The sequence below is a fragment of the Dipodomys merriami genome, unplaced genomic scaffold (assembly GCF_024711535.1).
Source record: "Dipodomys merriami isolate MVZ:Mamm:240054 unplaced genomic scaffold, mDipMer1.0.p SCAF_33, whole genome shotgun sequence".
Lineage (NCBI taxonomy): Eukaryota > Metazoa > Chordata > Mammalia > Rodentia > Heteromyidae > Dipodomys > Dipodomys merriami.
Window position 1 is genome coordinate 257,597 of NW_027204826.1, and position 20,466 is coordinate 278,062.

Sequence of the window (20,466 nt, forward strand, 5' to 3'; positions counted from 1 at the left end):
ACAATTATTATCTTATGCAATCAATTTCAGCCATGGATTTTCTGAAAGAGAGTCAGAGACAAATGTGTTTGTCCCACCAGGCCTCTAGTGCCAAACAAATAGTAAGTGTTACAAAAGACCCATCACAGCAACCTCCTTCTCAAAGTCAGCACACTATAAACTCAACTCCTCCAAGATTCCTACATGGAAGAGACCATCTCTGACTAGCATGTTCTTCTTTTTACCAAGGAAATAGTTCCTTTGGTAATTTTTGTTTTTTGAATTTAGATAATGAATGGAAATTTTCACACAAATGAAGTTTGAAATGCTTTTGATCCATTTTCCCATGCTTAAAATTACTCTACATACTAGCAATACAATACATAACAGTAACAACAGTTTTGAACTTTTCTGCATCAATGGAAAAACAATCTGGAAAATATAAATTTTAGAAAGAACCAAAGGAATCCAGAGATGCCTCTATTTTCTACTCAATTGTTGAAGTGGAAAGGACAACATGGTTTTTTAAAGTAAGAATTAGTCTAATGCCTGAACACCCACACTTAATAAATATTTATTGTAAACTTACTTATGATACATTAGGTAGATTGTGTAGACTTTGTTATTTTTGACAGACAAACATTTACTTGTGAGAGTGAGATTTGTACACAGGAACCTTAACTAAGACTTAGATAAAGCACATAGTGTGTTAAAAGAGGAAACCATAGCAGAAAAAAAAAATGAAACGTTCTTTTTGTTGTACATGGGGCTTGACCTCAGGGCCTGAGTATTGTTCCAGAGTTCTTTTGCTCAAGGTTAACCCTCTACACTTTGGGCCAGTTCCAGTACCACTTCCAGTTTTTTGTTGTTTAACTACAGACAAATCTCACAGACTTTCTTTCCAGGCTAGCTTAGCACAAGGATCCTCAGATCTCAGCCTCCTGACTAGCTAGGATTATAGAAATAAGGCACCACCACCCACCACCACCCCCAAATTGAAACCTTTTTATGCTGCTAGGAGTTCAGTTTTCAGTGGAAACCTCAAAAAGTGTGGTCAGGAAAGATGTCCTAGAATGGTGCTTGCTAGTAAAGAATTGATTAGGGGTGTGTGTGTGTGTGTGTGTGTGTGTGTGTGTGTGTGTGTGTGTGTGTGTGTGTGTGTGTGTGTGTGTGTGTGTGTGTGTGTGTGTGTGTGTGTGTGTGTGTGTGTGTGTGTGTGTGTGTGTGTGTGTGTGTGTGTGTTTGGGTCCGGTCATGGTGCCTGAACTCTGGGCCTGGGCGCTGTTCCTCAGCTCTTCAGCTCAAGGCTAGCGCTCTACCACTTGAGTCACAGTGCCACTTCTGGCTTTTTTTCTTTTTTGCTTATGTGGTGCTGAGGAATTGAACCCAGGGCCTCAAGCATGCAAGGCAAGTGCTCTACCACTGAGCTACCTTCCCAGCCCGCTAGTAAAGAATTGAAAGTACACAATGAGCAACCATGAAGTTGTCTCAGTAAAGATTTAAGTACAGCTGGGCGCTGGTGGCTCCCGCCTGTAATCCTAGCTACTAAGGAGGCTGAGATATGAGGATCATGGTTCAAAGCCAGCCCGGGCAAGGAAAGTCCATGAAACACTTATCTCCAATAAACCACTTGAAAACTGGAAGTAGCCCTGTGGCTCAAGCGGTAGAACGCTTGCCTTGAGCTGAAGAGCTGAGGGACAGCGCCCAAGCCCAGTGTTCAAGCCCCATGATCGACCAAAAAAAAAAAAAAAAAAAAGATTCAAGTACAGAAGGGTGTAGAGATTTTGACAAAAGGTGCTGATTGGTGAAGGATGGCTGGAGGAGGGGGAAGGTGACAGAAAAACACAACTACAATTTACAGATACATCAGGGGTCAGATGGCCCACGGCCTAGGAGGCATTGGGAAAGCATGGTAGAATGGACTCTGCGTGAATGAGGAGGCAAATGAAGATTGTAAGCAAAAGAATGACATAATTGGCTGCTGCTGCTGCTGAGATCACATCCCCCACCTCCAGCTTCCCAAGCCATGGCTAACCTGGAGCTGACCTTCATCACCATCAAGCCTGACGGCTTGCAGCAGAAGAGATCATCAAGCACTTCAAGCAGAAAGGGATTCTGCCTGGTGGCCATGAAGTTCCTGAAGGCTTCTAAGGAACACCTGAAGCAGCACTACATTGACCTGAAAGACCGTCCCTTCCCGGGCTGGTGAAATATATGAATTATGGACCTGTGGTAGCCATGGTCTGGGAGGGGCTGAATGTGGTGAAGACTGGCCGAGTGATGCTTGGAGAAATCAATCCAGCAGATTCTAAGCCAGGCACCATTCGAGGGGACATCTGCATTCAAGTTGGCAGGAACATCATTCATGGTAGTGACTCAGTAAAAAGTGCTGAGAAGGAAATCAGCTTATGGTTTAACCTGAAGAATTGGTTGATTATAAGTCTTGTGCTGATGACTGGGTCTATGAGTAGAAGTGGACACAGCAGGGGACCTGATCACCTTTAGCAAAATATCTGAGTCCCTGGACACAGCTCTCCATTTCACTGACAGAATGATATGATGGAACTTTTCTAAAGCATATTTACCAATAAAGCCTGTGGAACTAGGAAAGAAAAAAGAATGACATAATTTGTTTCATATTGTTTTTTTCTACTGGGATTACCACAAAGGGAATAGTTCCTACAAAGACAACTTCAGGTGCATCCATGATATTTTGGCTTCAGTTTTTCCTGGACATTTGTGTTAGTTTATTTTTCAATAGGTGTCAAGCTTTTTCTGAGGGTCATGATTTTCCTTCATAGCTGAATCAGAGTCATTATTGTCACTGTGTTTATTTCCCCACTGCACATTTTAGAGATAAGGTCTATTTCTTTCTCTTTCTCCATTTCTTTCTTCCTTTCTTTCATCTTTCCTTCTTTCTTTTACATTATTTCTTCTTTCCCTCTACCTTGCTCTCTCCCATATCCTGCCCTACTCTTCCCTCTCTTCCTTCCCTTCCCTTTCCTTCCCTTCTGTTTCCTTTTCCTTCTTTCCTACAGAATGATTCCTAAGTCTGTAGGTGATAATAATTAGAATGTGAAAGAGAAGACTGGCTCTTAAATATTCTCTGAGTGAATTGGTTGAAACCTGGTCAAAGATTGTATACGAGGTGTCAAAAGTTATGTAATTCTGAAATGAATCCAAGGTATTTTGACCAGACAACTGGAAGAGTTAGAACTTAGTCAAATAGTAATGAAGGACAGGTTTGTAGATAAAGATCCAAAGCTCAATTTCGGATCTCTTGAGTTTGTTATACACAGTAGGTAACCAAAGGAAGATGTCAATAAATAGCACAGACTTGAATTAAAGAAAGAATAGAGCTGGAGATTTAAAAAACCAACAGAAATAATTACATGTAAACTGGTAAGAACCATGAGAAGGAAGATTACAGGATTATGCCCTGCAATACACAAATATGTAAAACATGACAATGAAGGAAAACAGTAATAATTATTTAATGCAGTCTTATATGGATAGGTATTTTTAATGTCCAAGGGCTATGAGGTGATTGTGTGATGACCTAAAATTGAAGAAAATAAATTGTTTAGGTCAATTATCCTTTGGACCAAACACAGCTGATAGTTTAAGTAAAATGGTGTGACAATAGTGTTTTTATTTATTTATTTTTATGTATTCATTTTTTTGCCGGTCAAGGGGCTTGAACTCTGGGGTTGGGCACTGTTTTTATGCTCTTCAGCTCAAGAGGAGCACTCTACCTCTTGAACTACAGCACCACTTCTGATTTTCTAGTGGTATATTGGATTAAGAGTCTCATGGACTCTCCTACCCAGGCTGGCTTTGAACCGTGATACTCAGATCTCAGCCTCCTGAGTAGTTCAGATGACAGGTATGAGCCACCTGTGCCCGGCTTATATTTTTGTTCATTAAAGTGAAAATAGGTACATGTTTGGAAAGCCATTCTTTGGACCTGTAGTGGGAGTGACAATTACTTAGTTCAAGTGTGAGTAGAAGGGTGAAATTTTAGCACAATGATAGAAATCTTTCAGGGATATGATAGATTTTTTTCCCCTGTCTTCAATCTCCTTCTTTCCAGAGATCTAAAATATCATTATTGGAATTGAGTTCCAATTTGTGCCTTTGGCAAGTAGTCAGATATTCAGTCTATCACATGCTCAGTTAATAGGAACAGGTTTACATTGAGCCCTCACTGAAAGCAGTTCTCTAGAGTTTCTTGAGAAGAACCCTCTGCTATTGTGGGATTGACAGGGCTGGATAAAATACTAAACAGACATCACAGATTGAAAGTAATCTTCTGAGTTGACATCTGAGATGTTGGATGTTTTAAGTGCATTGTACTGAGTTTTATGAATAAGTTAATCAGATTCTTTATACTATATGGTATTACTAGTCTGTGGAATGCATGTTTATTGCATTTCCTGTGTATAACATATAGTATGTTTTGAAATTTGGTATAAATGATTTATAGAGAGTTTGAAATAAATTATATGTAATTTATTTATTAATTATTTTTATTTATTGTTGGTTGTGCAGCTTGAACTCAGGGCTTGGGCACTATCCCTGAGCTCTTTACTCAAGGCTAGCTCTCTACAACTTTTTTTTTAATTGTGAAAATACTGTACAGAGGGGTTACAATTATATGGGCAAGATAATGAGTACATTTCTTATCAAGCATTGTAGCCTCCTCCTTTGTTTCCCCTCCCCATCCCTTCCCATTCTCTCCCCCAAATCCTCCCCGCCCCCATCCCCGCACCAAAGTTGTGAAGTTCATTTTCGACATAACGACTTGTACGTCTCATTGTTGCAATGGGTCCACCTGTATCTCTATTTAAATGATTTGTTTTTCCCCTTCCCCTCCACAAATTATACTGACATCAAATACAGTGAAATCAGAGGTTATACTGTGGAAGAGGGACATACATGGCAACAAAGAAATAATCTTACAAATGTATTAGAAACAATCACATGAAAGAAAAAAATTGAATACATATCTTAGGGTTCATTTCCCTAACACCACCTTATCTGACCTTTTACTGCTTGACTCAGACATATACTAGATATTGCAAATAAGGGAAACCATGGGACCTATGTTTCTTTGGGTCTGGCTTACTTCACTTCATATAATTTTTTCCAAGCCTTTCCATTTCCTAACAAATGGGGCAATGCCATTCTTTCTGATGGAGGCATAGAATTCCATTGTGTATAAATACAACATTTTCTTGATCCATTCATCTACTGAGGGGCATCTGGGTTGGTTCCATATCTTAGCTATAGTAAATAATGCTGCAGTAAATATAGTCGTGCTGATAGCTTTAGTGTGGTCTCATTTGTAAACATTTGGGTAAATGCCCAAAAGTGGGATTGCTGAATCATAGGGGAGCTCTATGTGGAGTCTTTTGAGGAACCTCCATACTACTTTCCAAAGTGGTTGAACAAGTTTACATTCCCACCAACAATGCAGTAAGGTTCCCTTCTGTCCACATACCCTCCAGCATCTGCTGTTATTAGAGTTCTTGATTTTAGCTATTCTAACTGGAGTGAGTTGGTATCTCAATGTTGTTTTGATTTGCATTTCTTTTATGGCTAGGGATGTTGAGCATTTCTTCATGTGTCTATTGGCCATGCTTCTTTCCTCTTCAGAGAAGCTTCTCTTTAAGTCATTAGCTCACTTATTTATTGGGCAGTTGCTTCTTTGAGGATTTATTGTTGGGGGATTTAATTTTTTGAGTTCCAAGTATATTTTAGATATGAGACCCTTGTCCGTTGTATGGCTAGTGATGATCTTCTCCCAATCCGTGGGCTTTCTATTGATCTTGCTAGCTATGTCCTTTGCCATGCAGAAGCTCTGCAACTTCATGCAATCCCATTTGTCCAACCTTTCTTTGATTTGTTGTGTTTCTGCGTCTCTATTAAGAAAATTTCAGCCTGCGCCAAGGAGACCAAGGGTTTCTCCTATTCCATCCTGTAATGTTTTCAGAGTGTCTGCTTTGACTCCGAGGTCATTGATCCATTTGGAGTGATTCTGGTGCAGGGTGATATATAAGGATCTAGCTTTAGTTTTCTACATGTAGTTAACCAATTTTGCCAGCACCATTTACTGAAGAGGCTGTCTTTCTTCCATTATATTTTTTTTAGCTCCCTTATCGAAGATTAGATGGCTATAGGTCTGTAGGTTCATTTCTGGGCTTTCAGTTCTATTCCATTGGCCCTGAGGTCTGTTCTTGTGCCAGTACCAAGCTGTTTTGATTACTATGGCTTTATAGTAGAGTTTGAAATTTGGTATTGATATTCCTCCAGCAGTGTTCTTTCCATTGAGGAGTGTTTTTGCTATTCGGGGTCTTTTATTGTTCCATATGAATTTTTGGATTGGCTCTTCTATTTCCTTAATAATGAGGTTGGAATTTTGATAGGTATAGCATTGAATTTGTAGATAGCCTTGGGAAGTATTGCCATTTTCACGATGTTGATCTTTCCTATCCAGGAGCATGGGAGGTTTTGCCACTTTCTAAGTTCTGTTTTGATTTCCTTTTTCAAGTTTTTAAAGTTTTCATCACAGAGTTCCTTCACTTCTTTGGTTAAGTTAATTCCTAGGTATTTTATTGTTTGTGGGGCTATTATGAATGGAGTTGCTTTCCTAATTTCAGCCACACTTTTCTCATTGTCTATAATTTTTTTTAACTGTCGGTCGTAGGGCCTGTCCTATGGGCCTGAGCCCTCTCCCTCAGCTTTTGAGCTCAAGGCTAGCACTCTACCACTTGAGCCACAGTGCCACTTTCAGTTTTCTGTTGGTTTATTGGAGGTAAGAGTCTCACTGATTTTCTGCCGGGGCTGGCTTTGAACCATGATCCTCAGATCTCAGCCTCCTTAGTAGCTACGATTACAGGTGTGAGCCACCAGCACCCAGCTTTAACTGTAGTTTTTTCTTTTCTTTTTGGTACTAGAGATAGAACCCAGGACATTGCACTTACTAGCAAGTGTTTTGCAACTGAACTATATCCCAGCTCTAGATCTCTATAACTTTGAGCCATAGTACCCTTTTCAGTTATTGAGTGTTTAATTGGAGATAAGAATCGCATGGGGACTTTTCTGCCTGGGCTGGTTTTGAACTGTGATCCTCAATTGTCAGTATCCTGAGTAGCCATGATTTCAGATATGAGCCACTGGTGCCTGGCTATATATAAAATTTAAATTGTAGTTTTCTTCAGGTGTTTCATCCTACACTAAAGTGTTTTCTTCCAGACTTTCTAATAAATAGGTAATCTATTCAATTTTAAAGCTACTGTTATGCCTCTCATTTAGTCATGGCATTTCTGAAATCCAAGTTCCTCTGGCGGTCAAGTAGATACTTTTGCCTGTACCAGGCAATGTTGTTGAACATATAACATCTGGCTACTTTGAGATCAGAGAATGTGAAGCTACAAGAGCCAGATAAAGAACTTGCAGGACAAATCAAGAGCAACTCATGTTCTGTCTGTGTAGGTGAATAGGAAAGATATAGAGAAATTCTTATATTTGAGAGTGAGTTTGTGCACATTGGTGTTCAATTCTTTATCTGTTGCTATACTGTTTAACACATTCATTAGTATAAAACCATATTTCATTTTCATGTGTTGCTCTTTGGGTGAGGATGAAACCTCGAATGGTTCTGTGTCAGAGAAATTGCTCTGAGAGATCTATTTGTATTTCCTTCAATATGTTGCGTGTTCCAACTCTAAAATAGGAAGTCTGTCATTAGACCTGACAGTGTTATATATTTATAATGAAAATTACGACAAATGTATAAATGTCAGTATCTTCCTAGCCCTGATTAGGTTCAGTACAGTTAGCTGCATTACATCTTGACAGGAAAGTCTGATGAGGTTCATTAAGTGATTTTAAACTTTATAAGAAGAAATCCTGTAAAAGAATCCTATTCTCAATTATGAGAAAAGATAAGTTTTGAAGTTTTTGAGGAGAGGAATTTGTCATTTGCCTTGGATCCTTTATTAGTAATGAGTAGGTATCACTGTGCTCCAAATTCTGTCTCCCCCTAGGTTCTCTAAGCAATTACACATGAGCCTCATTCCATAGCAAATCTTTAAATCCTTCTTTTTTATGATTATTGTTGTTGTTTTGCAGGTCCTAGAGCCTGAACTCAGGGCCTGGGCACTATCCCTGAGCCTCTTTGTGAACAAGGCTAGGCTTCTATCACTTGAGACACAGCACCACTTCTGGCTTATTCTGTATGGTTTATTGGAGATAATTCCTGCAGACTTTTCTGGCTGGGCTGACTTTGAATCACAATGCTCAGATCTCACCCTCCTGAGTAGCTAGGATTACAGGTGTGAACCACTGGTGCCTGACAAGTCCTTCTCTTTTAGATATTATTCTAAAAGCCTCATATCCAAGGACACTCCTAAGATATTAGATGGACCTGTACTAATAGTTTCTTCACACTCTCAACTCCTGATATGGCTATCAGGTGCCTTTTGCATCTTATCTGGAATATATTTCACATTCTCTTCCTAATCCATGATTCTAGATCTGTGTTACTAATATACCTAAAATTAGTGGCTACAAAGCCTAAATTATTCAACTACTAATTTCAGTTAAATTTTACTTCTATATGATTGATCTTTGGTACAAATCTGAACTTCTTGTCACCTTATTGCATCTACCTCTTGGCATAAGCAGAGCCTGGGACTATTGTACCTCAAATGCAAGAGACTAGTAAAAGAATAGCCTTCAGTATTCCTGACTAGGATTCAGAACAATTAGTTGAGTGCCTGAAAGAAGCAATTGATTACTGGTATGAGAAGTAGTGGGAGAAACAACTGCCTAGAAAACAAACTTGTGGTCACATCATTTAACCCCTTCTCCTTAGGGGAAGCTGAATCTCCTGCAAAGTGGCATTGAGATAATTCACCCAGTGCATTTTCTGATATGAAGGAAGGTGTCATGTCTCACTATACAACTTACTTGTAGTCAAAAAGAGGGAAATTCTTTTGTGTCCCCCTCAGGCCCAGTCTCAGTTTATCTCCATCTTAGACTTTGTCCACTCTATTACTACCAGAACATCCCTGATGAGGAAGAAATTGTGATCTCCTGGCTTCTGACTGGCCCTGTGGGAAATGAGGCCACTTTCAGTTTTGAATCTGTTCCTTATGACAAGGCTATGGATGATGGTGGGAAAGCACATTCTCTGAAATGTGCCCTATTATCAAATCTCTTTACAGAAAGTCAAGGAATGACAGATTCTCCCTGAGGAAGTAAGTTTGTCCATTTCCAAAGAGGTCAATTAATACCTGATTCTGAGGCCCAGGTGGAGGTCCTTCACTAGATCCTCTAAGCTGGAGTGAAAGTTAGCTCAGACTCCAAGCCATCTTCACATTTCTTCAGCTGTTTCTCATGAACCAAAAGGTCACAGGAATTGAGTTCAGAAACAGGGGGAAATGAGAGTAGCAGAAGAATTGTCAGCATGAGAGGAATTAGAAACTTTGGTTCAAAAATGGGCTCAGAAAATCTCCTAGGATCACTCACATCATTTGAGAGTCACATCATAAGATTAGGGAATAGAAGTAATAAATTACTACCTAAATTAGAAACTCCACTGCTCTGACAGCATTACAAGTTTTCTGTCAAAAGGTAGGTGTCACCAGGTGTCGGTGGCTCACACCTGTAATCCTAGCTACTAAGGAGGCTGAGATCTGAGGATCACAGTTCAAAGCCAGCAACGACAGGAAACTCCATGAGACTCTTATCTCCAATAAACCACTCAGAAAACCAGAAGTGGCACTGTGGCTCAAGTAGTAGAGCTCTTGACTTGATCTGAAGAGCTGAGGGACAGTGCCCAGAGTTCAAGCCCCATGACTGACAAAATAAAAGGTAGGTGTCCTAGCTCTATGTTGATGAGGAAAATAGAACACAATCTTTCCTCACAATGTTCTACTGAGTATCTTCATCCACAGCCCATGTGGTACAAACTCTCTACTTCTCTGTTATTTTCCTTTGCTGGATTCTATTAATGATATTTGAAAGTGTTAACTGTCTTCAGGCATGTAATTACATTTTATTTTAAGCCATGTTATAAAATTAAAAAATAATGAGAAAATCTATGGAACATTTTCTTCCATTGCATATTTATGTTATTATTTTATGGTTTCATTTTCATAATTTGTGCAAAATGTTGTCACTATTAGTACTAATTAGTTGCACATATTTGTATTTTTACATATCTGTAAATGCATAAAAATATTTCCATCAGCACTCCCATATCTTTTCATCTTCTTTCTTCTTTTCCCAAAAATCTTAATCAGATTCATTGTGCATCTTGATACAATTACATAAACAATTTTGGCCATATTCTCTCTCCTTCACATTCTCCATCCTCCTGTGAATGCATGCTATTACATATACCCAAGACAGATCCTGTTTTGTCTTTCCACAATCATTTTAAAGTGTATTTTATGTTTTGCAATGGGTTTTATCAGTGTACACTACATATGCATATACATCAGTCTGATTGACCCTGCAGATCAATCTGTTTTCCTAACTTTGATGAATCTCATTATGCCTTCTTCATTCAATTTTCAAGGTATTTTGGTATTAAGCTTCTAACATTGTATTGTTCCCCCAATTGTTGCCTTCTTAAAATCTCTTCAAATTATAAACTACACATATATTTAAGATTCTGTATGATGGTCCTGTATATGTTCTGATAAATTTAAATTTCAGTGTACCATCCACATATTATAGGATATCTTCAACCTGTTGTAACCATCTGAAAATCAATAGGAAGGTTCCTCACAAAAGCAAAAACACAATACCATTAAACCCAGTGAAATTAGGATTAGGGATATATCCAAAAATATTTAGCAAAGATATAGCGGAAGCATTAACTTCTCTTATATCCCAGAATACGTTTATAGCTATGAATACCCCATTTTCCTTACTCCCTTTTTCTGGTGCACCTAGGTTGATTGCACAGCTTGGTTGTTATGAATACGGCTGCCATCAACATAGATATTCATATTGGTTCATACTCCTTCAATATGTCTTTAAGTTGCAGTAAAGGTCATTAAAAATGTGTCTTTTTAGGTTTTGTGTAAACTTCCATTCTGATCTCCATAAGGTTTGCACTAGTTTACAATGCCACAAAACTAAATACAGTCCCTCCAGGATTTGTGTTTATTTGTTTGAGTGAAGATAGGTATTCTAATGCATTCTATGCATTTCCTATATGTATAAAAATCTCAAACATGGACTGGGAAGGTGGCTCAGTGGTAGAGGGCTTGCCTTGCATGTATAAGGCCCTGGGTTCGATTCCTCAGCACCACATGAGCAGAAAAAAAGCTGGAAGTGGCACTGTGGCTCAAGTGGTAAAGCACTAGCCTTGATGTGAAGAGCTGAGGGACAGCGCCCAGGCCCAGAGTTCAGGCCCACAACCAGACCCCCCCCAAAAGAAAATCTCAAACATTTCATTTATTTATTAAAAATTTGTACTTAATTCCTGATCAGTGTCTTTTTTCTTTCTTTCTGGAATTTGATCAATTTTTAAGTATTATAATTTGTGATTTTTCCCATTCCAAATATTCACATTAGTAAAAAATTTTTTTCATTACAGTGGTGCACAACTTACTAAAAACAACCAATTGTACACTTATGCTGCCTTTTTTGTGTTTGTTTTTTTACAGACAAGAAATGATTTCAGTAAAGATGCTGAACTTCTTTCACTAGAAAAATAGATTGAAAGGATAGTATCTCATATTACTCCTAAGCTAATCTCAGAATTAACAAAGGTCAAGAAACTGCACCCAAACTGAGAATCCAAGAACCATAGGAAGAACCCAGTTTTCGCAACCCCCAAGAAGGTGGATAACATGGCAGGAACTCCCAAATACCTCAGTCCTTTCTCTTAACGTTAACAGACTGAACTCTCCAATTAAGCAACATAGACTGTCTAGTTGGATTAAAAAACAAGACTCTTCTATCTGCTGCCTTCAGGAGTCACATCTTGCCCATAAAAACAAACACATTTTCAATGTTAAAGATTGGAAGAAAATCTACCAAGCAAACAGCCCCCATAAACAGGTGGCAGTTGCAATCCTAATATCAGATAAAATAGACTTCAAATTAAAACTCGTGAGAAGAGATAAAGAGATCTCACTTTCAGGAGGATATTATAATTCTAAATATCTACTCGCCAAACAATGGAGCACCCAAATTTATCCAAGAAACACTACTTTCCCTCAAATGCCATAACTCCAAAGACATTAATTGTTGGGGATTTTAACATACCACTCTCCCCACTAGATAGATCAACTCGGCAAAAACTCAACAGAGAAATTACAGATCTAAACAGCTGCATAGATCAACTAGATTTAACAGATATCTACCGAACATTTCACCCAGCAGCATCAGAATACACGTCTTTCTCAGCAGCACATGGAACGTTTTCTAAAATAGACCACATTTTAGGCCACAAAGCAAACTTGTCCAAATTCAGAAACATTGAAGTTATATCTTGCATTCTCTCTGACCACAAGGGAATAAAATTAGAACTCAACACCAAAAGCCACCAAAGAAAGTCTGGTATCACATGGAGGCTGAACAACACACTGCTGAATCAAGAGTGGGTCATGGAAGAGATTAGAAAGGAAATTCAAATGTTCATGCTATTCAACAAAAATGAACACACAAATTACCAGCTCCTCTGGGACACAGCAAGAGCAGTACTCAGAGGCAAGTTTATAGCTCTAAGCGCCTACATCAACAAATTGGAGAGATCTGAAACCAACAATCTAATGACACATCTAAGCCTCCTTGAAAAAGAGCAGCAAGATAAACCCCAATCCAGTAGATGGAAAGAAATAACCAAAATTAAATCAGAATTAAATGAATTAGAATCCAAAAAAGCTATAGAAAGAATCAACAAAACAAAGAGTTGTTTCTTCGAAAAACTTAACAAAATTGACAGACCCTTAGCAAATCTTATCAGAAAAAGAAGAGAACACACCTAAATAAATAAACTCAGAGACGAGAATGGAAACATCACCATGGAAACAACCAAGATTCAAAACATTATGAGGGAATAATTCTCAAAACTTTATGCTAATAAGTTTGAGAACTTGACAGAAATGGACCATTTCCGAGCAAATATTGACATGCCAAAACTAAACCAAGATGAGTTAAACCAGCTTAACAGGCCCATATCAAGTGTTGAAATAGAAACAGCAATAAGAGACCTTCCAGCTAAGAAAAGTCCAGGACTAGATGGTTTTACAGCAGAATTTTACAAGGCCTTCAAAGCAGAGCTCACACCAATACTCCTCCAACTCTTCAATGAAATTGAAAGAGAAAGTTCACTACCGAACACATTCTATGAAGCCATCATAACCCTCATCCCAAAACCAAGTAGGGACTCATCAAAGAAAGAGAACTATAGACCCATTTCTTTGATGAACATTGATGCAAAACTTCTCAACAAAATTTTGGCCAATCGACTTCAACAATTCATCCAAAAAATCATACACCATGATCAAACAGGATTCATTTCAGGGATGCAAAGCTGGTTTAATATACGCAAATCAATTAACATTATTCATCATATCAACAGGAGCAAGAATAAGAACCACATGGTTATCTCAATAGATGCAGAGAAAGCATTCGACAAGATCCAACACCCCTTTATGATGAAGGTTTTGGAAAAATTAGGAATCCATGGAACATTCCTCAATACAATAAAGGCTGTATATGACAAACCTACAGCCAGCATTAAACTCAATGGAGAAAAACTAAAGCCATTTCCTCTTAACTCAAGAACAAGACAAGGATGTCCACTCTCTCTACTTCTCTTCAATCTAGTATTAGAATGCCTAGCTACAGCAATAAGACAAGATACAGACATAAAGGGGATCCAAATAGGGAAAGAAGAAATAAAACTCTCCCTCTTTGCAGATGACATGATCTTGTATTTTAAAAATCCCATAGACTCCACTCCCAAATTACTCAAGGTGATTCAAAACTTTGGCAAAGTAACAGGGTATAAAATTAACCCCCCAAAATCAATGGCCTTTCTGTATGCCAACAATGAGAAAAGTGTGGCTGAAATTAGGAAAGCAACTCCATTTGTAATAGCCCCACAAAAAATAAAATACCTAGGAATTAACTTAACCAAAGAAGTGAAGGACCTCTATGATGAAAACTTTAAAATCTTGAAAAAGGAAATCAACACAGAACTTTAAAAATGGCAAAACCTCCCATGCTCCTTGATTGGAAAGATCAACATCGTGAAAATGGCAATACTTCCCAAGGCTATCTACAAATTCAACGCCATACCTATCAAAATTCCAACCTCATTCTTTAAGGAAATAGAAGAGGCAATCCAAAAATTCATATGGAACAATAAAAGACCCCAAATAGCAAAAACGCTCCTCAATGGAAAGAACACTGCTGGAGGAATATCAATACCAAACTTCAAACTCTACTATAAAGCCATAGTAATCAAAACAGCTTGGTATTGGCATAAGAACAGACCTCAGGACCAATGGAATAGAATTGAAAACCCAGAAATGAACCTACAGACCTATAGTCATCTAATCTTTGATAAGGGAGCTAAAACAATAGAATGGAACAAAGACAGCCTCTTCAGTAAATGGTGCTGGCAAAATTGGTTAACTACTTGTAGAAAACTAAAGCTAGATCCTTATATATCACCCTGCACCAGAATCAACTCCAAATGGATCAAAGACCTCGAAGTCAAAGCAGACACTCTGAAAACATTACAGGATGGAATAGGAGAAACCCTGGGTCTCCTTGGCGCAGGCTGAAATTTTCTGAATAGAGACCCGGAAACACAACAAATCAAAGAAAGGTTGGACAAATGGGATTGCATAAAGTTGCAGAGCTTCTGCATGGCAAAGGACATAGCTAGCAAGATCAATAGAAAGCCCACCGATTGGGAGATCTTCACTAGCCATACAACGGACAAGGGTCTCATATCTAAAATATACTTGGAACTCAAAAAATTAAATCCCCCAACAACAAATCCTCAAAGAAACAACTGCCCAATAAACAAGTGGGCGAAAGACTTAAAGAGAAACTTCTCTGAAGAAGAAAGAAGGATGGCAAATAGACACATGAAGAAATGCTCAACCTCACTAGCCATAAAAGAAATGCAAATCAAAACAACATTGAGATACCACCTCACTCCAGTTAGAATGGCAAAAATCAAGAACTCTAACAACAACAGATGCTGGAGGGTATGTGGACAGAAGGGAACCTTACTTCATTGTTGGTGGGAATGTAAACTTGTTCAACCACTTTGGAAAGTAGTATGGAGGTTCCTCAAAAGACTCCACATAGAGCTCCCCTATGACCCAGCAATTCCACTTTTGGGCATTTCCCAAATGTTTACAAACAAGACCACACTAAAGCTACCAGCACAACTATGTTTATTGCAGCATTATTTACCATAGCTAAGATATGGAACCAACCCAGATGCCCCTCAGCAGATGAATGGATCAAGAAAATGTGGTATATATACACAATGGAATTCTATGCCTCCATCAGAAAGAATGACATTGCCCCATTTGTTAGGAAATGGAAAGACTTGGAAAAAATTATATTAAGCAAAGTAAGCCAGGCCCAAAGAAACATAGGCCCCATAGTTTCCCTTATTTGCAATATAGGTATGAGTCAAGCGGAAAAGGTCAGATAATGTGATGTTAGGAAAATGAACCTTTGGATATGTATTTTAATGTTTTCGTTTCTTTCATGCATGTGTTTCTAATGCATTTATAAGATTATTTCTTTGTTGCTGTGTATGTCCCTCCCCCACAGTGTAACCCCCGCTTGCACTATATTTGATATCAGTATAACATGTGGAGGAGATGGGGACAAACAAGTCATTTAAGGATTCAGGTGGACCTGTTGCAACAATGAGAAGTACAAAATGTCATGTCAAAACCAGCTTTACAATGTCGGTGTGGGGGTGGGGGTGGGGGGGTGGAGGGGGAAGGATTGGGACTGGGGGGGAGGGGGGAGATTGGGAAGGGATGTGAAGGATAAACAAAGGAGGAGACTGCAATGCTTGGTAAGAAATGTACACATTATCCTGCCCATGTAATTGTAACCCCTCTGTACAGTATGTTCACAAATAAAATAAATTAAAAAAAAAAAAGAATGGGGCTACCTGGATGGCGCTTGCACACTGGACTACACAGCCCAGGATGACCAAGATCCCTGTCAGGTGTTGCTGCAGCCCCAGCTTGAGAAGGGCAGAAGTGGACTCTGCTCCAGCTGTGTGTTCGCTGCTCCTGGGTGAAATCAAGCAGCAAGGCCTGGAGGGAAGTCAGGCAGGGTGGGCTAAGAGCCCCCACTGGCCTCTGCAGTGCTGTTCTGGCTCATCTGCTGGTGCTCCTGAGTGTGTGTGTCCCTTAAACTGTGGTCTAGACCCAAAGGAAGGGGCTCCAGTTTTCACTGACACGAACTGGTTACCAGTGGAGTTCGGTGGGAACACCAAGAGGTTCCATCTGGCTATACTGCTGCAGCGGCGGCGGTGGTCCTACTTGGGAGAAGGTGGCAGAAAAATATAGGGCCAGTGCCATAACCATCCACAGACATGGTGAAAAGCAGCAACCACGGGCCACAGAGTTGTCAGAGGTGGGGCACCTGGAATCTGAGTACCTGCCTTCCTTCTTGGGCGTCCACTACAGTGGGGGCATCCACTATAGTGAGGGCATCCATACTTTCCCAGACTCACTTCTAATCCCAGTGTGGGAGGGGGGGCACAATTACCTTCAAATAGGACTATCTCTTGGGTGGCACCTACACCCCTGCCCATGCAGACCAGAAGCAAAACGTCCCAGGAGGTTTCTGGTTTCTCCAGAAGCCCTGGAGAGCTCTGGACCCTGCACTGCTGCAGTGCAGCTTAGCACCAGTTAGGGGAGGGCAGCTGCAAAGGATCTAGTCTTATCAAAAACAAATAAATACATACATAAAGCTTTTATTCTTAGGCCAGAGAATGAACTATAGAGTACTACAGTTTGGATCTACCATAACTTGGTGACCTTGTAAAAATTACATTTGAAGGATTTAAAAGTGAATATTGCAATACCTACTGCACCTCTCAGAGTATTATGATGATGAGATGATCTATATAAAGAGTTCAGAACAAAGCCAGGCATAAGTGAACCATGATCATGGAGAACATGTTCTCTACCAATGCAAGTAAGTAACCAGAGAGGCAATTAGAAAAACTAGGTCATCTACATGAACTGGAAGAGTCACACTGTACAGACAGCATCAAAAGAGATTGGAGAAAACAGTATTCAACAGCCTTTGAATTAATGGATAATCCTGATTCCCTCAAGTTACAGGGTGCTATAGTAGAGACAATGGCTGTCTTATTTGCTTCTGTGGCCCTAAGAGCCTAAAGCCCAACCTTAAGAACCTAAAACCATAAACTTGCAAAGCAAGCTTCAGCCTGTGTGAAACTCCCAGGCAAGAGAATCAGTTGGGGCCAGATGAACCTGATGCACCTGAAACACTGGCTCACACCTGCAATCCTAGCTGCTCAGAAGGCTGACATATGAAGATCAAGGTTCAAAGTTAGCCTGGGCAGGAAGTCCATATACTCTTATCTCTAATCAACTACCAAAAAGCCAGCAATGAAACTATGGCTCATATGGTAGAATGCAAGCTTTGGGCAGAAAAGGGACAGCACCCAGGCTCTGAGGACTAGTACAAAAGCAAAGAATAAGAATAAAGTATAAAAAACTCCTTTCTAATTCTCTTTGGTCTTTAAATTCCAACAAATGGATATATAATTTATGCAGTAGAGTGACAACTTTGAGCACAGAAGCTCAGGGACAGTATCCAGGTCTGGATGAGAGAATGTCTATGCACATATGCATGCAGCAATAGACTGTGCAGGATTAGGCTTCTGTACAGGAAATTACCCACATTGTCATTCTAGCTGTCTCTCTGATTAGAAAATTATTCTGCCATGCACATGGAGGTCACCTTTGCAAAATGTTTTCCACAAAATTCTTATTTAAATATCAAGAATTCTTGTTTGCATTTCTCTTTCTCCTACTGTTACCTCTCCTTCTCCTCTCCCATTTACTTCTTCATTCTTCCTTTCTCTCCTTCTCCCCTCTTCCTTCCTTTTTCCTCCTCCTCCTCCTCCTCCTCATGCTCTTCCCTTCCTTCACTGTCTGACTTCACTTGCGACTAGTTCACAATGAGAGCATGAGTTCGCAGAAGGAGCTAGAAGTGCAAAAACTATGAATGTTCTTAAGATGTTATGAGGTTGTACCAGGTTTTGAAAAAGTTTTGTGAAATCAGAGATTGATATCACAATGGCAAAGTGATGTCATAATATCGTGTCAAAACATGTTTTGATGTAATAGTTGGGTATGGCATACTGGTGATGAGGTGACAATAGGTTCGTGATGTCACAATAGCATGCTGATTCTCAATTGTCATTAATTCTCCGTGATTATATGGATTCTCAAAGGGACCCTGATGCCTCCAAAGGTATGTGTTGTCACAAATGTGATGAAGTCCTAACAAGTTTTTGATGTCACAATGTGACAAAATGGTTATGATATCTGTCAGTGTGATGTCACAGTGGGCATGATGTCACAGTGGATTTCTGATATCGCATGTCATACCTGAAATACGAAGTTTGGAGCTTTAGACATCATAATTTTTGTGGTTGGTGGTTTGCAGACCATTACAAAAGGGTGGGGATGCTCATTGGAGGTCAGAGGTTTGGTGGTTGAGGCTGCTCTTGGGTCTGGGTATCCAGCCCTGGACAAGGTAGTTTCAGGACCCTTTCTACTGCAAATAAATGTTTATTAACTTAAATGTGTCTCCATGGATTCTCTCCTTCTTTATAGGTAGAAGTATACATGTTCAGAGAAGGAGCTTGAAGTCCCAAAGTTCATGAATTTTCTAAAATGTTATGAGGTCATACTACTTTTGTGAAAACAGTGATATCACAGTGATATCACAATGGCAATATTTTGCCACAATATCATGTCATAATAATGCATGGTTTCATAATAAGTTGGTGATGTCATAATGATGATGAAGTCACAATAGGTTTGTGGTGTCACAATGGGTTGGTGATGCCCAATCTCATTTGTCATTAATTCACAATAATTATACAAGTTCACAAAGGGACTGTGATGGCTCCAAAGGCATGTGTGTAACAAATGTGATGATGTCCTAACAAGTCTGTGATGTCACAATATGACACAACACTCATGATTTCTGTCACTTTGATACCACAGGGGTCATGATGTCCCAGTGAAATCTGTTATCACATGTCAAAATGAAAGATTATGAGGTCAAAAACAGATTATGAGCTCATAAATGGCCTCAGATATCACCATGGCAACATGTCACAAGAGTTATGAGGACAGCAGAGGCTTCTGATGTCACAGTGGGTTAATGACATCACAATGGCAATGTGTAATCACAATGGGATTGTAATGTCAAATGATGCTGAGGTTGCAATGGGTTTCTGATATCAACCCACATGCCACATTTTTAAATAGAATGAAATCACAGAATAGGCATTCAAGCTGGGCACCAGTGGCTCGTGCCTGTAATCCTAGCTACTAAGGAGGCTGTGATCTAAAGATCATTGTTCAAAGCCAACTTGGGCAGGAAAGTCTCTGAAACTCTTATCTCTAATTAACCATGAAAAAACTGGAATTGGCAATGAGGCTCAAGTGGTAGAGAGCTAGCCTTGAACTGAAGATCTGAAGTACAGCACCCAGGCCAAGAGTACAAGCCCGACAATCAACAACAAAAAAAAAACATAAGATTAACATCGTGAAAATGGCAATACTTCCCAAGGCTATCTACAAATTCAACGCGATACCTATCAAAATTCCACCCTCATTCTTCAAGGAAATAGATGAAGCAATCCAAAAATTCATATGGAACAATAAAAGACCCCGAATAGCAAAAACGCTCCTCAACGGAAAGAACACTGCTGGAGGAATATCAATACCAAATTTCAAACTCTACTATAAAGCCATAGTAAGCAAAACAGCTTGGTATTGGCATAAGAACAGACCTCAGGACCAATAGAATAGAATTGAAAACCCAGAAATGAACCTACAGACCTATAGCCATCTAATCTTCGATAAGGAAGGTAAAACAATAGAATGGAAGAAAGACAGCCTCTTCAGTAAATGATGCTGGCAAAATTGGTTAACTACATGTAGAAAACTAAAGCTAGATCCTTATATATCACCCTGCACCAGAATCAACTCCAAATGGATCAAAGACCTTGAACTCAAAGCAGACACTCTGAAAACATTACAGGATGGAATAGGAGAAACCCTAGGTCTCCTTGGCTCAGGACGAAATTTTCTGAATAGAGACCTGGAAGCACAACAAATCAAAGAAAGGTTGGACAAATGGGATTGCATAAGGTTGCAGAGCTTCTGCAGGACAAATGACATAGCT

General features: G+C 39.4%; 1 pseudogene; it reads left to right on the forward strand.

The window, feature by feature from the left end:
* Positions 1-2,005: 2,005 nt before the first annotated feature.
* Positions 2,006-2,450, forward strand: LOC138841796 (nucleoside diphosphate kinase B pseudogene; annotated as a pseudogene).
* The last annotated feature ends 18,016 nt before the right edge of the window (positions 2,451-20,466 follow it).